This window comes from Schistocerca nitens, chromosome 4 (genome assembly GCF_023898315.1).
Source record: "Schistocerca nitens isolate TAMUIC-IGC-003100 chromosome 4, iqSchNite1.1, whole genome shotgun sequence".
Lineage (NCBI taxonomy): Eukaryota > Metazoa > Arthropoda > Insecta > Orthoptera > Acrididae > Schistocerca > Schistocerca nitens.
Window position 1 is genome coordinate 665,764,324 of NC_064617.1, and position 18,219 is coordinate 665,782,542.

The following is an 18,219-nucleotide window of genomic DNA, read 5'->3' on the forward strand; positions in this document are numbered from 1 at the left end:
GGTCAGCCACAGCCGTAGTCCTATCAGGGAATGCGTGGGACGAGCTGGCCATCCCCGAGAAACCCCCGACAAACCCCCGTCCGGACTCCCACAAGCTGGTGGAGGCTCTGTAAAGTGAGGGGTCTGCGCTGTTGGAGTGATATGGGACCCGTGGTAGTCTAGATACGACTCTGATGGATGAGCCGTACGTAGCATCCTGTCTGATCATCTGCACCCTTTCATGTCCGTTGTACATTCCGACGGACTAGGGCTATCCCCACAGGACAATGCGGTACGCCACACGTTCAGAACTGCTACAGAGTGGCTCAAGGAACACTCTTCTCACTTTAAACACTTCAGCTGTTCACCAGACTCCCCAGACATCATAATTATTGAGCATATCTGGGATGCCTTGCAACGTGCTGTTCCCAAGTGATCTCCACCCCCTTGTACTCTTACGGATTTATGACAGCCCTGCAGGATTCATGGTGTTAATTCACTCTAGCACTACTTCAGACATTAGTCGATTCCATGCCACGTTTTGTTTCGGCACTTCTGCCTGCTCTTGGGGGCCCTACAAGATATTAGGCCGGTGTTCAAAAAATGTTCAAATGTGTGTGAAATCTTATGGGACTTCACTGCTAAGGTCATCAGTCCCTTAGCTTACACACTACTTAACCTAAATTATCCTAAGGACAAACACACACACCCATGCCCGAGGGAGGACTCGAACCTCCGCCGGGACCAGCCGTACAGTCCATGACTGCAGAGTCTTAGACCGCTCGGCTAATCCCGCACGGCTAGGCAGGTGTACTAGAATCTTTAGCTCTTCAGTGTTGTTCATGACCATCAATCTTTATGTTAGTTGTCTCACTGCTCTCATTTCTGCTAGTTCTCATTACTTTCGTCTTTCTTCGATTCACTATCAATCCTTATTCTGTACTCATTCGACCATTTCCTTCAGCAGATCCTATAAATCTTCTTCACTTTCACTGACAATAGCAATGTCATCAGCGAATATTGTGATTGACATCCATTCCCCTACAATTTTAATTCCACTCTTGAACCTATTCTTTATTTACGTCACTGCTTCTTCGATATATAGATTAATCAGTAGGGACAAAGGACTACACCGTCTGCCGGTGTGGCCGAGCGGTTCGAATCCTGCCTCGGGCATTGATGGGTGTGATGCTCTTAGGTTAGTTAGGTTTAAGTGGTTCTAAGTTCTAGGGGACTGATGACCTCCGATGATAATTTCCATAGTGCTCAAAACCTGTCTTACACCCTTTTTAAACTGAGCACTTCGACGTCTGTCTCCCAGTGTTTTTGTTACCACTAAATTCTAGTACATAGTGTATATTACCCGCCTTTCTTTACAGTTTACCCTATTTTCTCAGAATTTCGATCATTTTGCTGCATTTTACGTTGGTGAACGCTTTTCCAGGTCGATGAATCCTATAAACGTGCCTTGATTTTATTTCAGTCTTGCATCCATTGTCAAGCGCAAAATCAGAATTTCCTTTCTTTTGCCTTTACCTTTCCTAAAGCCAAACCGACTGTCATCCAACAGATCGTCAATTTCATTTCCCGTTCTTCTATATATTATTCTAGTCAGCAACTTGCATGCATGAACTATTCAGCTGATTGTACAATAATGCAATAAAATACAATAATAAAAACGTCGCAAAACTTATGACTTTTACTGCGGTGGGATGGAGGTGGTCGCTTGGGAGCAGGACCAAATTTCAAGCCGATTACGATGTTCAGTGAAGGACTAGCCGATGTGAAGACGGAGGAGGAGGAGGAGATTCGTGTTTAACGTCCCGTCGACAACGAGGTCATTAGAGACGGAGCGCAAGCTCGGGTGAGGGAAGGATGGGGAAGGAAATCGGCCGTGCCCTTTCAAAGGAACCATCCCGGCATTTGCCTGAAGCGATTTAGGGAAATCACGGAAAACCTAAATCAGGATGGCCGGAGACGGGATTGAACCGTCGTCCTCCCGAATGCGAGTCCAGTGTGCTAACCACTGCGCCACCTCGCTCGGTTTGTGAAGACGGCCAAGGTTTCTACTGCAGTTCAGGAAAGCTGTCTATATCAGTATGTGTGTTCTGGATCTCTCCAAACTCTACACTTACTGATTCCACTTCGATATTTCGAGGCCACAGTTCGCCGATTCCAAGTTACTCTATATGGATACAGACAGTTACTTCTAATGGGGGAAAGGCGGCAATCCATATATTGTAATTAGATATAGTAACGAACAATGCGACAAGTCAGGACTTGGCATAACACTTCAATGCAAGAAGGTAATCGATCTGATGGAAGCCGAGGCCAATGGTTTGCAGATTGTGAAATTTGTGGGACTCAGGTCGAAAATCTGTGCTAAATTCAGGTACCACTCTCCACCCCCCCTCCCACCAGAGGCTGGCTCCAGAGGTCTCAAAGGCTCTCACGATCGAGGATCGCCCAAGAGTGTAGTCACTGCCACGCATATGGCGTGCCAAGTATTATTTCGATTGGGAGGACATGAGGTACATACTGCATTGCAGCTCAAAATTGAGTTACGAAGCCATGACAAAAAATGGTTCATCTGTAAGGCATGGTCAAAATCCTAATACATTCATGGTGTTCATAGAGTGATAGAGTATGATGTTTTGTATTTATTTATTTGTAAATAATGGATGTACATCCAGAGTACTTGGATGAAGCGCTTGTCATAGCTGTGTGCATATGAGTACACATGCCTGATTGCCCACAATGTGTGCATATGTACTGTATTCAAAGGTGGACACTTTGTGTGTGTTTAAACACTGTAAATGATTGTGTGTGTGTGTGTGTGTGTGTGTGTGTGTGTGTGTGTGTGTGTGTGTGTGTGTGTGTGTGTGTGTGTGTGTGCGTCTGTTTGTGCGTGTATGTTTGTGTGTAGTCTATATTCACCTGTTGCTGGTAGTCCTCATTTCCCATAAATGCTGCATGTAGAAAAATGATCAGAAAAATATGATTATATCAATGAAATACAATTATTCTATACAGAAGAATCAAACAAGGCCCAGAGAAAATGACTGAAATGGAAATACTCACTGAATGAAGAGTAACAAGTGTTTATTGACACTGACACAAACTGAATGACAAATGCAGATATAAGTGGTTCTCTTCTGAATTACTTTCAGCGTAATTAAATGTATCTGAAAGTCATGCACATGAGTCAGAAAAACTGTAAAATGTACGTAAGTCACAAAAACTGTAAAATACAGCTTTGCAATATACTGTAAATAATTTATTGTATATAAGTCAACAGAAATATTTATTAAACACTTCATTTGTAAATCAAACCACGAATTGTTTTTGAAAAACAAATGATTATCATGAGAGAATCGTGTTGTAAATGAAACTGTTAATAGTAAATCATTAATTAGTTTGATATATTACGGTTATTACTTCAAAACCCTTTCACTGTAGAATTAGGTTTAGTTATAAGTTGTTTATATGTAGACTCCCTCCACGATATACGAACCTCGAATAAAGATGCGTACCCTACCGAACTTATTCTAAGGGATGACAAAGGGATGGAAGAGCTCATGTTATAGGTCCATGGGGAGGGGAAGTCTTCCCTACTATTTTAATGTGCTCAAATTAGCTCTGAGAGACGAGGGGTATCATTCACGACCATGTGACCGGTATCGACATTCGTCACGCAATTAGTCCACTTGCCTACACATGTGGGTTGGAGACCCTTGGTTCCCATTGCTGACCTTGAACAGCTGCTGATAATTTACAGGAGTGGAGGGAACTGGGTCTGACCTTGAATGTAATTCAAATGAGTACTTGACACAGGAAGTCCTTATTAGTGGTTTGAGATAAGATCGTTGTGTCATCCAGTGTACCCACCAGATAACTGCTTGCTTGGCAACGAGAATAGCTTTGGCGTTACATCCAATACGGTATTATGTCAATGAAATGACAGCTGGTACTTGGCCTTTGTGTCCCACTCAAGCCTTTGACACTATAATATCTAACTTTAATTAAAAAAGTCCAATTTTTAACACATTATTGTCATGGATATTCTTTTTCTGGTCAAAAGTTCAATTCTGTCACACCAGTCATCATAGCACCATATTCATGATTATTGTTCTCTTTCTTAAAATATAGTTCTAGCTGGTTTGATGACATCTGTTACGACTCCTTCTCCTGTGGTAACTTCTTCACATCAAAGTAAGGGTTACATGCATAACTCTGAAGCGTGTGTTGAATATATTCCAATTTCTTCCCCTAATGTTTTACTTTCTACAGGTATATCCAATATCGAGGAAGTTACTCGGTGATCCTCCATCGCCCTTATCTTTGTTCTTGACACCGTCTTCTACATTCTCGCCCACCTCATCGTTCCTGCAGGGAACCTCCTTATATCTTGTCAGCATAACTAATCGCTGTGTTAACAATGACAGCGATCGGATCATTTTGAGTTTATAGTAAAACTTGCATCTTTCAATCTAAATACTCAAGTGTTCGATTGCGTTCATGTTACATTTTGTATAAAACAACGAATAGGCTTAAGTCCACATATTGCTAATCTTTTCTATCCACCATGCAAACTTCTGTATATTTTGTTATCATTAACTTGATTTTAATAATTATAGTAAACGAATATAGCCATATTGTCATTTATTGACACGGCGGTTAACTCCTGCTTCTAATATTATTTTAAATTTTTCGTTATACTTTTCCAACTAGTTAAGGTGATGGAAATGGACTGTCTGATGACGTGATAATCACCCGCCAACGTCTCGCTACCGAAAGCACGTTACTGTCTTTCCTGCTACCCAAATTCCATTTCCCGAAGTCCTCATTACATTGCTATTGTCAAATAAATTATTTGATTTATTGAAATTTCATATTTTCACTGTCCTGTGTCACCATGCATTTTCGCTTGCCAATGAAGTCTTCTGCGTCTGACTTTCACTAGAATGGAATTTCAGGTAACAGTATTCATTCGACAGAACCAGAAGTTTATTTAGTCATTAACTCAGATTACTCTTGTCGTACTCCTGCAGTCGTCAACAATGAGTCCCACCTCTCGAACAACTAATATTCAAGAATATCACGCCAATTTTCATTGAGGGGCGCACTACAATGGCGATAATGTACATGCCTTTTGATTGACTTGTTTATAATGGGTCGTCCATTTATCGTGACCGGGCCAAATATCTCACGAAATAAGCGTCAAACGATAAAATACAAAGTTCGAAACTTGAAATTGTCTAGCTTGAAGGGGGAAACCAGACGGCGCTATGGCGGTATGGTTGGCCCGCTACATGTTGCTGCCATAGGTCAAACGGATGTCAACAGCGATTTTTTCAAAATAAGGAACCCCCACTGTTTATTACATGTTCGTTTACTACCTATAGAAATATGAGTGTTTTAGTTCGACCACTTTTTTCGCTTTGTGATAGATGGAGCTGTAATAGTCACATTAATGCAATAAATTCTCAAAATGATTACCGTCAACCTCAGTGTATTAGTAACACGTGTAACGACATTCGTCTCAAAAGCGAGTAGTTCGCCTCCCGTAATGTTCGCACAAGCATTGACAATGCGCTGACGCATGTTGTCAGGCGTTGTCGGTTGATCACGATAGCAAATATCCTTCAACTTTCCCCGTAGAAAGAAATCCGGGGACGTCAGATCCGGTGAACGTGCGGGCCATGGTATGGTGCTTCGACGACAAATGCACCTGTCATGAAATATGCTATTCAATCCCGCTTCAACCGCATACGAGCTATGTGCCGGACATCCATCATGTTGGGAGTGCATCGCCATTCTGTCATGCAGTGAAACATCTTGTAGTAACATCGTTAGAACATTACGTAGGAAATGAGCATACACTGCACCTTTTAGATTGCCATCGATAAAATGGGGGCCAATTATCCTTCCTCCCATAAAGCCGCACCTTACATTAACCCGCCAAGGTCGCTGATGTTCCACATGTCGCAGCTATCGTGGTTTATCCGTTGCCCAATAGTGCATATTATGCCGGTGTACGTTACCGCTGTTGGTGAATGACGCTTCGTCGCTAAATAGAACGCGTGCAGAAAATCTGTCATCGTCCCGTAATTTCTCTTGTGCCCAGTGGCAGAACTGTACACGACGTGCAAAGTCGTCGCCATACAATTCCTGGTGCGTAGAAATATGGTACGGGTGCAATCGATGTTGATAAAGCATTCGTAACACCGACGTTTTTGGGTTCCCGATTCTCGCGCAGTTTGTCTGCTACTGATGTACGGATTAGCCGCGACAGCAGCTAAAACACCTACTTGGGCATCATCATTTGTTGCTGGTCGTGGTTGACGTTTCACATGTGGCTGAACACTTCCTGTTTCTTTAACTAACGTAACTATCCGTCGAACGGCCCGGACACTTGGATGATGTCGTCCAGGATACCGAGCAGCATACATAGCACACGTCCGTTGGGCATTTTGATCACAATAGCCATACATCAACTCGATGTCGACGTTTTCCGTAGTTGGTAAACGGTCCATTTTAACACGGGTAATGCATCACGAAGCAAATACCGTCCGCACTGAGGGAATGTTACCTAATACCACGTACTTATACGTTTGTGACTATTACAGCGCCATCTATCACAAAGCGAAAAAAGTGATCCAGCTAAAACATTCATATTTCTTTACGTACTACACCAATATGTAATAAAAAAAGGGGGTTCCTATTTTAAAAAACGCAGTTGATATCCGTTTGACCTATGGCAGCGCCATCCAGCGGCCCATCAATAGCGTCATCTGGTTTCACCCTTCAAGCTAGACGAGTTTCGTTCTTTGTATTTATTTAGTTTGATGCTTATTTCGTGAGATATTTGGACTGGTCATGGTGTGTGTGTGTGTGTGTATTGTGACCAATCACAGAACTCTTCATAACACTTGTGAGCTGAAAGCGATTCATCAGCAAAAGACAACCAAGAGAAACTAGATATCTTTCATGTTAACGGAATAATACCTTCAGAAATGATTGAATTTTTAAAATGAAAATCGACCGTTGCCTACATAATGTCGTGACAGAAACTGTAACGGCAAAATCGTTTGTATTTTAGCCTGCGCATGTATTAGCTTTGTTCTACATCTGTGGTAATTCACTGTCGAATTTTGCTTGCTATTTAAAATTTTGAAATCTTGAAGGTAACTAGCTTTAAAATAATAAATATCTAATGTGTACAAGATAGTTTACATTGCGGTGTGAGATCGCCAAATGGAGCAGCACTTTTTTATTGTTTCATCACAGGAACGTCGTCTTTCCAGAACATTGGTTTTTGCTTGTTGATATGATATTGAAATACGTGATTTGGTGCACGTCATTTCAGTCACCTTAAATGTTACCGTGACAATTGGATACGTCTTAAAAATTCCGCCCGGCGAAACTTTTCATCTCAGAGTAGCACTCGCAAACGAGATCCTCAGTCATTTGCTGGATGTAATCCAGTTACTATCTTCCTCTACAGAGTTTACCCTCTACAGCTCCCTGTAATAACTGAGATGTTATTTCCTGACGTCTTAACAGATATCGTAGCATAGAGTCACTTCTTTTTGTCAGAATTTTCCATACGTTCCTTTCCTCGCCGATTTTGTGGGAAATCTCACCATTCCTTCCCCTATTAATGCGCCTTATTTTCATCATTCATCTGTATCTCCACATCTCAAATAACGCGACTGTCTTTCCGGTCTTTCTACAGCCCTTATTTCACTGCCACACAATTCTGTGCTCCAGTGGTACATTCTCAGAAACTTCTTCATCAAATGAAAACCTATGTTTGATGCCTGGAGACTGCAGGAATCTCATTCTGCTAGTACTAGTCTGCTTTATATGTCTTACTTACTCCGTTCGTCAAGGGGTATTTTGCTCTCTACGTACCACAGTTCCTTATCTACATCTACTTCGTGATCACCAATACTGATGTTAAGATTCTCGCTGTTCTTATTTCTGCTAGATCTCATTACTTTCGTATACCTTCGATTTACACTCCATCCGTATTCATCACTCATTAGACAGTTCATACTAATCAGCTGATCCTGTAATATCTCGTCTCGTTCCCTGAGGGTGGGAATGTCATCAGTGGATCTTACCATTTACATATTTTAACCTTGGCTTTTAATCCAACTCTTCAATGTTTCTTTTCTTTCCGTCACTGTTTGTTCAAGGATGGGTGAAAGACTACAGCTGTGCCTTAAATTACAGCAATTCGTTCTTGGTGTTCCAGTCTTACTCTTTCCTCTTGGTATTTGTACATGTTGTATACTACCCGTCTATTGAAACATCTCACCCCTCCTTTTTCCAGAATTTGGAACATCTTACATAAGCTGACATTATCGAATGACTTTTCCGGGTCAACAACACATATGAACTTGCCTTGATTTTCCTTCAGTTTTGCTTCCGTTATGAACTGCAACGACAGATCTACCTGTCTGACCCATTTATGTTTCCTAAAGATAAAATGATCGCTGTTATTCTTTATACTGTAGTTATCAGCAACTTCCACGCATGAACGACTAAGCTGCTTGTACGATAGTTCTTGCTCTTGTTGGCTCTTACAGTCTCCTGAAGACATTTTTCAGAGAGTATAATGGTATATCCCCAAACTCATAAACTCCACACACCAACATAAATATCTGTTCTGTTACTGTTTCTCCAAATTACATCCGTAATTCCAATGGAATGTTATCTGTCCCATCTGCATTATTTGATCTTAACTTTTCCAAGGCTCTTTAAATTCCGTTTCTAATACTGTATCCCCTTCCCTCCTCCATGTCGACTCCTGTCTCTTCCTATGTTATGTCACTAGACAAGTCTCCCGCCTCATAGAGTCTTTCAATGTACTCTTTCTCTCTATGCGCTCTCTCCTCTGAATTTAACGGTGGAATTCCCATTGTACTCTTAATGTTTTCTTTCTTTTAGTTTCACATAAGAATGTTTCGACATTTCTGTATGCTGAGTCTCTGCAACTGACGATCATTTCTTTCTCGGTTTATGGAATGTCTTTATACTTCTTTCTTCCGTCGATCAACTGAATTACTCTATTACTCATTTCTTCGCAGTGACCTCCCGTTTTTCTTTCCAACTACGCTGATTGCCCTTTATAGAGATGTTCATTCCTTTTTAACTGAACTGTCTACTGACTTATTTATTATCGCAGTATTTGCAGCCTCTGAGAACTTGAGGTTTATCTGTTCATTCCTTACAATTCCCGTATCTTATCTTTTTATGCATTAATTCTTCCTCACTAGTTTCTTCAACTTCAGCTTACTCTTCATCATTACCAAATTGTGATATGAGCCTATATATGATTTCTGATATCAGGATTTCTGCTGACCATGATGTAATTTAACTGAAATCTTCCTGTATCTCCCGTTCTTTACCAGATAGGCCCCTCCTCTTGTGATTCTTGAACAGTGTATTTTCAACTACTTGCTGAAATTTGTTGCAGAACCAAATGAGACTTTCTCCTCTTTAGTTCCTTTTTACCAGGCCTGTATGCTTCGTTAACCTTTTCTTCTATGCCTTCCCTTACAACTGCAGTCCATTCTCCCATGACTTAATTTTCATCTCTATTTATGTACTTAATTACCGGCTCGGTAACCTCATACGCTTTCACTATATTTCCATGTTCTGTTTGCGATGTTGGCCTTTATTCCTGATATTGTTGTCTGTGTCGGTCTGGTTCTTATGAGAAAAACGCTGACACTAAGCTATTCGCAGTAACTTACTCTCTTTCCTTCCGTCGTATTCGTAACGAAGCCTACTCCGGTTATATTATTTTGTGCTGCTGTTGATATAACGCTACACTCATCTAATCAGAAACCTTTGTCTTCTTTCCATTTCACTTCACTGACCCCACTATGTCTATACTGAGCATCAGCGTTCCTTCCTACAGATTTTTTAGCCTTCCTACCAAGTAAAACTTCCGATATTCCACGCTGCTACTAATACCACTTTATCCTGTCACCGCCTATTGAGTCTTTATCCTATGGCCATCTCACCCTATGCAGTCTCCTCCCAGAGACCGAGATGGGGGCTAATCCGGAATCTTTTTCCAATGTAAACGTCATCACGATACTTTTTCTATTTCTAGCCATATGTCCTGTGGATACAAACTATATCGTTAATTCAGTGATTTCCGTTGCCTTCTGCATACTCATGCCATTCATCAATCCTGATACTTTCGCCTTTCACGACCAGTTTTCCACTCCAACAGCAAGAGAATGGTCTCCACTTGTGTCTTCTCTTCCGCGCTCTCTGACAAGGCCACTGACGGAATTAGAATTAATTCTTATTCCGAAATCTTTGGCAATAACTGCTGATGATTTTTATTCAAAATTTAATCATTGGAGGGGCTAGAACCTGGGACAGAGGTCGTTCTATTGCTGGTCTTCTATGCTGACCCTGGACCACGGGTGATCACCGACGTAATTAATGAAAATGTTGAAACATGACCCCACGAAGTTGAATGAATGAATTTCCCAAAGTGAGGAAAACAACCAACCGCTGACCCAATACAGCATCCAGCTATAACAATAATTCATATCTGAGCAAATATAATAAAAGAAACGTTATCCTAATGAGATGCATAACTCAATCTGCGACATTGTTGTGAATAGAATAATGATCCACAAGCTGTAGATTGAATTTGATTATTTCCGTCTATAATCACAAACTTGTTAGGCCCTCAGACTGCCGGTTTCTGTCCGCAATTACCATCTTTAGATCTGTTTTAAAATCATGTCCAAATTTAATCCATCATAGTGACATCGTCACTATGGCTAAACACAAAATTTTATGTGTGACGACGCTGAGATGATTTTGTGTTCATCTCTTTATGATGACACTATGCCTCCATTGTATTAGGACTTGGCTTTAAAGCAGATCTGGAGATGATCAGTGCTGATAACCTGCAGTCTGAGGACCTAACAAGTTTCTGACCATAGGCATAAATAAAGAAATATATTCCATAATGAAATAATCACTAAACATAATGAAATGACAAATCAGTTGTGAAGTGATCATTTAAAATGCCAGTCAAGTTCACTGAAATGTCAAATCTATTATCATGTAGGGCATGAAACGAAGTTCCCAATCAAATAAATGGACTTATGGCTACTTTGAATAGTTTGCCCATAGACGTAGCAAATTTTACCTTACAGAAAGATTAAATGTTATCCAAACTGAATGCTGTGTCAACAAAAGTTACAAATAATTCATTACAACCACAGAAATCACCACATTGAGAAGTATATATCAGGGCATACCTAGTGCGAAGGAACAACAGTTGATTAAAAACGCAAATAAAAGAATCTGTCTGAAAGTTAGATCCGACCAGAATTTTACAACTGAGCAAGAGGCTAAGACTGAACTACAATTATATGCACAAAGTGAGATTTTTTTAGGTTTTCTCCCAGTGGATCGCAAGAAAGGGAATAAATCCAAATGAACAGGTAGATTGTTCAGCAGACAGCTACTGAAGTGGGGGGAGGACACTGTGGGATAATTATTTAACATGAAGCTGAACCTGATTAAAGCAAGGATTTACTGCTGTGGCGAGATAACTTCATGACACGGATCAGTAATATGCAACATGAGCTGTGAATGTTTAAATAAAAAGTATATGACTCAATGCCTTGCATTGTTTGAACAGACAATGTAAATATTAGTCATGTGCCACATGTAGGAAGACATAGCAGTTATATGAATCATACAGGTATGTCACCTAACCGTGCATCATACGGGATGGAGGTAGCATTTCTGTTGTCATCTGTTTTTTGGGAGAAATCTTGCTAAGGAATAAACAGTTACAATAAACAAGAAAATTTGTCCTGTGGTTTTTCTTAAGTAGTTAAAGGGTGTATTGCCGAGGTCATAGAAAGATCAACAGTAGATCCACTTCATCGCAGGTATCATTCAGGGAGAAGCATCCCTTTCGGCAACTGAGAGTAGTGAAAGTTGTAAGATTTATAGATGGTTCCAAAGGGCATTCTTATCGAAATATTGGTTTGCTTGTACCTAAGAAAGACTCAGTAAGGAGATAAATATACCAAAACCCCTCAATAGTAGACGAGAAAACCCTGTAAGTTATTTCAAAAATACTTAAATGAGACACGTTACTGGGACAAACCCACGTTGAATATTAACATTCTGTGAATACCAAAGCCAAAATTATCGCTGGATTTAAGGGAAAAACTCGTCCATGTATGACATTTTAAACCTGAAAACTTGGTGCCTGCATTAGACTTACTTGATCATGTCCAAATATATTCAAAATTGAATAATATCATAATAGTGGCACAGCACAATATTTCCACTACATACACAACTATGCAGTCATGGTGGGATAAATGAGAATTGGCCAAAGTTACTTGATGCAGCCAGTGTCACCTCTGAGGCATAATGTACTGGAGACTTATCATGGGACACTGAACATTAATAAACAGAGAAGGAATAACAACTGATAACACCCGATTTGCTATGGTAATGGTAACACTAGTAGTAGTAGAGGGTTTTTTGGGCGCACGACAGCAAGGTCTTCAGCGCCCGCTCAGTAACGTAGTGATACGGGTGTCAAGAAAATCTCAGAACAGCTAGATAAAACAGAACATAAAACACAGGTGACAAGCTTTGAAAAAGATGTCAGCAGTAAAACATGGGCAACACAGGAAGATAGTGGTAGAGGGTGCTAAAACAATGCAGCAGATGGAAGTGGCTGGCTGACCGCAAGGAAAAAAGGGAGAAGTCAGCCACTCTGCAATACACTAAAACCTCCAGCCTAAAAGTTGAGGCTAGAGTCCAGACACATCACAAAACTTTAAAACCCTAGCCACACACGTCTCATCGTTAGCTAAAACACAAGGCAGATTCCCATCAACTTGTGCTTCTGCCCTTGCATCACGGTATAAACTGCAGTCTGTTAAAATGTGCCCGACAGATATGTGCACACCACAAGCATCACAAATCGGAAGATCCTCCCGCCGTAATAAAAAGCAATGTGTGAGAGGACAGTGCCCGATCGGAAGATGTGTGAGGACCACCTCTTCCCGCCTGAGCAACCGGCAGGAGGAACGCCAAGGCCGAGTTGTTGACTTTACCAACCGCAGTTTATTGGCCGTCACCGCCAGCTATTCTTCCTCTGACAGACTGCAAGGGGATAGGACACTGGACAACATCCAGCGCTTTGCAGGTCTCCTTTTCAGCCCGATCGGCCTGTTCATTGCCCCACATTCCTACATGACCAGGCATCCAGCAGAAGGATACCTCCTTAGCCCGCCGTTGGAGCAAGTACAGTTGGTCATGTATCAGCTAAACCATCATCTCAGTTGGGTACAGATGCTGCAGTGATTGTAAGGCAATAAGAGAATCGGAGCAGAGAAGAGATCGATCACCCCGAACACGATTCATCTGCTCCAGTGCCCTCAGGATCGCGTGGAGCTCCGCTGCGAAAACAGTATATTCATCAGGGAGGCGAATCCGGGTAACATGATCAGGGAACACCACAGAACAGCAAAGTAAATTCTCCTGTTTAGAGCCATCAGTGTAAACGACGGTGAAACCGTGATGCACTACTAAAATGTTAAAAAACAGCGATTGGAATCTAAAACCTGGTGTGCTATCTTTCTTCAAATTAGTAAAATCTAAAATAAGTTTGGGTCTCCGGAGGAACCAAGGTGGAAATCTGCTCCAACCGCGACGTAAAACACGAGGACCAGCCATAGACATCGCAGCGAAGCAATCCTGTGCGCGAATCCCATAGGGCTGCGTCGCACGTTGCCGGTTATGAAATAATCGCGCCAGAGGAGGCTGAGCAGTGGTATAGTATGCAGGTGTGTATGGTGTGGACAAAGTTTTATACGCCTGGCGCACTGTAAGTAGCCGTCGCTGCATATGAAGTGGTGGTTCATCAGCCTCTGCACAGAGGCTTGGTATGGGGCTAGTTCGGAATGCCCCAGTGGCCAACCGAAGCCCTTCATGGTGCACAACGCCCAACATCTTTAAGTAAGAAGGCCTCGCTGACCCATACACCGTGCACCCATGATCGAGCCGAGATCGCACAAACGCCCTGTAAAACTGGAGCGATAAGTCCTGTCAGATCCCCATGTACTGTGGCAAAGACATTTTAAAATACTTAGAACCTGGAGTGACCGTCGTTTCAGGTCTTTAAGATGAGGTAACCACTTAAGCGTTGAGTCAAAAATGAGCCCCAGAAATCGCACCGTAAGAATAGTGTCCCTCATCATCAAATCAGGAAAGGGTAAAAGCGAACGAGAACGGTGAAAAAGAACACATACGGACTTTCCGGTGGAAAACCTAAAACCACTCTTCTGCGCCCAGTCATTCAAAAGTCAAAGAGTAAGTTGCAACTGACGCGTTGTCGTTGCAAGGCTTGAAGAAGAGCAAAACAAAGAGAAATCATCCACAAACAAGGAACACTGGACAGGACTTTTCACTATGGACATAATGCGATTAATAGCTACGGCCAAGGCAGTCACACTTAAAACTCCACACTGAGGGACACCATCCCCTGCTCAAAACGATCAGACAGGACGTCACCAATTCGGTATTTAAAATATCGTGGCGAGAGGAAAGACTGAATAAAAAGAGGAAGACAACCACGAAAACCACATTCGTGAAGCTGTTCTAGGATCAGACGCCTCCAAGTGGTATCGTGGGCCTCCTCGATGTCAAAAAATACACCTAGAAAGTGATGACGGCGTAGGAAAGCTTGTTGTATAGCCGCCTCCAGGAGGGCAAGGTTATCGAAGGTGGAACGAAACCTCCTGAACCCACACTGAAAGCGACTAAGGAGTTGCCGGGATTCTAACATCCAGACAAGGTGGCGGTTGACCATCCGCTCCAAGGTCTTTCCCATGCAACTAGTGAGGGCAACACTACGGTAGCTACTCGAGTTTGTGCAGTCTTTCCCAGGTTTTAAAAAAAGGAATTAAAACTGCCTCACGCCACGAGTCACGAAAGTGACCTGACGTCCAAATGGCATTAAAAAGTGCTAGAAGGATTTCTTTGTTGTGCCTTGTAAGGTGCCACAGCATACTGTAATGGAGCCTGTCATTATCAGGGGTTGTGTCACGAGCTGCAGACAATGCAGAATCCAGCTCCCACATAGATAACGGGCAGTTGTAAACTTCATGAGAGGTGGACTGGAAGTACTGACTACACCTCTCAGCAACCGCTCTATGGCACTGGGAACCCGGATCCTGACTGGATGATGCAGTAACAGTGGCAAAATACGCTGCCATAGTCTGGGCAATGTCTCGCGGATCCGTCTGGAGAGTCCCGCTATTCATTGCAGAAGCCATGGGGCACCTCCCTCGTCTGCCAGAAATTCTGCTCATGGTCTCCCACACAACGGAACTTTTGGTGGAACGATTAATGGTGTTCAGAAACTGTTCCCACGACCTCTTCTTGCACTCTCGAATGATGCGGTGACATCTTGCCCTCGCCACCTGAAACGCTGCAAGATTCTCAGCAGTCGGCCGACACTGGAACCGACGCAGAGCCGGACGCCTGGTCCCGATTGCAGAGCGGCACTCGGCTCTCCACCAAGGGACAAGTTGCTTCTTCCGGTGGCCTGTGGACTGTGGAATGGATGCTGCAGCGGCGTGGTGGACCGTTTTGGTAATATGGTCCACCCACGCCTCAACATTCGCACAGTGTTCAAACTGGGCCAACTGGCTATAAAGTGTCCAGTCGGCTCCACTGAGCACCCATCTTGGTGGTCTCCTTTCGGGGCCCACGCCATCTGACAGGTGAATCCATATTGGGAAGTGATCACTGCCGTGCCACTTCCCATTGAGCACTGGCGGCAAGAGCTGGAGAGCAAAGCGAGAGATCAGTGGCAGAGAACGACCCAGTCGCTTTGCGGAAATGAGTCCTCTGTTCTCCATTGCGCAAGTAGGCACAGGATGACAGGCGAAGCCTCTCAATTGCTCGACCTCTGGGGCAGGTAATTGCAGATCCCCACAGCACATTGTGGGCATTAAAATCACCACAAATAATGACTGGCTGGGGGAGCTGTGTAAGAAAGTCGGTGAGGGCCGCTTCATCAAGTGCATCATGTGGGGGCAAGTAAAGCGAACATACAATAAATGGATGACACACGTGGACGGACACAGCGACGGCCTGTAAAGCCGTCGTAAGCGAGAGAGGCGAGGAGTGGTAGTCCGCCCTGACGAAAATACCTACGCCTCCTCTAGCTCTCTCTTAACGCAGGTCGTCTTTTTTGTGGAGTGTATGGCCTCGTAGCTCATGGGAGTATGAGGGATGTATAAGTCTCCTGGAGTCATAGACACAGTGGTCTATCCTGAGAGAGTAGACGAAGTTCCTCCACATGCGTCCTGAACCCTTGCAAGTTCCACTGAAGTATGGGAGCCATCTATGTTGGGGGTAGCACCTTCATCGTGTCTCTCCGACGGGGCGGGGAGACCGTAGCAGGTGGAGGGGCAGGCGTAGGGCGAGATCATTGCCCCACACATACATCGTATTCCATCAGCTCTGGGGAAGAGTCAGATGAAGCCTCACGTAAAACAACATCTGCATGGTCAGATGGTTTACCACGGGATTTGACCCGCTGTTGCTGCTGTACAGGAGCTTTCTGTGGTTTGGTGGGCTTTGGGGAAGCCACTGTGGGAGTGGTAATGGCTGTACTGGGCTTCGGAACAGCCTCAGCTGTTGGAGGTGCCAGGAGCTGGCCGAAGTTCGCCACTGTACCTTTGTCCTCCGTTCGAGTAAGGGCTACCGGCTCTGAAACCGGGGCTGCGTTGCAAACGCACTGACAGCTGCAGGTTTTAGTGCCAACGCTCACCACCTCTGACTGCGTTGAGGCATCGGCCTTTGGAGTAGGCTTCTGAACCAGGGATGCTGAAGATGTAGCAAATGTGGGAGGTTTCAATGACTTATAGATCTTCTTGGCCTCACCATAGGGGATACGCTGGGTTGTTTTTATTTCCTGGACTTTGCGTTCCTCTAAAAATATTCGGCAGTCCCTACTCCAAACAGGGTGGTTTCCAGAGCAATTGATACAGTTGGCTGGATACGAGCAACCAACTCCTTCATGAGCAGCCTTACCACAGTTGCCACAAGTAACTTCGCCTTTAAATCCTAAGGTGGTGTGCCCGAAACCCTGGCATTGTGGTAGGCAAGTAAGGCCTCACCCTAAGGCGAAGGGAGCCAGCTTTAACATGTTGAGGAAGTTTAGTGCTATTGAAAGTCAAAATAAACGAGTCGGATTTGAATAGATTGCCATCAACCCTCTTCATGATATGTTGGACATCAACAATATCTTCCGGAGCCCACTCATGTTGCAGTTCGTCCTTAGGAATGTCGACTAGATCCCGGCATGTCACAACACCTTTGCTATAATTAAAATGCAGTGCAGTTGAGTGTCTGTGGCATACTCCGCAAGGCATTTAGCAGCTTGGAGGTTAGTTGCTTGCTGGGAAGTGGACGTTTCCACTAGCAAGGTCCCATTACACATACGCTTCACTGATTTTAAGGAGCCACAGATGCCCTCCAAACCCTGTTGTATACAGAAGGGCGAAAACTTCTCAAAACTACCCTCCTTCTGATTTACAATGAGAAACACGTTCTGATTAAAAGCATGCATTCTGTTACTAAAGACTTCACTTGTCAAAGACGTGCCGCAGTCAGGGGGACTGACTGCACCAGCCCTCTTCAGAGACTGGGTGTTAGAACCTTCCAGTGGCCCACCCTTTCTGCTGGGAGGCGGAAAAGAGGATTTCGAAGGATCCATCTCGGTTCACAAGCAGCTAGGGAACTAGAAGTCCACCCCGCGTGCCTAGGTAAGCCTTATACAACTGAGGTGTGGCAGGTTCCCCAGAGGTTGCCCGCTAATGACTGTTCCACCTCAACAGCCATGCATCTCACAGCGCGCAGCACACCTTGAGATTGAGGAACTGTTTATAGAGGTTTATGCCATCCTCGCGATCCGGGCGGTCAAGCCAAGATCCCCATTCCCTGAGACACACAACGTTTCTTCGCCGCGCCGCACGGTGGTCGCTGAAGTATGCCCAGAGCTTACGGTGACAGGGGACTGGTGGCGCTTACCAGTCCCCAGCTCAGGAACCCCGGGGTCGCCAAGCCCGTACCCAGCAAGTGAATGCTGAGCCCCTGGGGCGGTAGAGGTAATGGACACTGTTAGAACCATGACAACAACTGCAA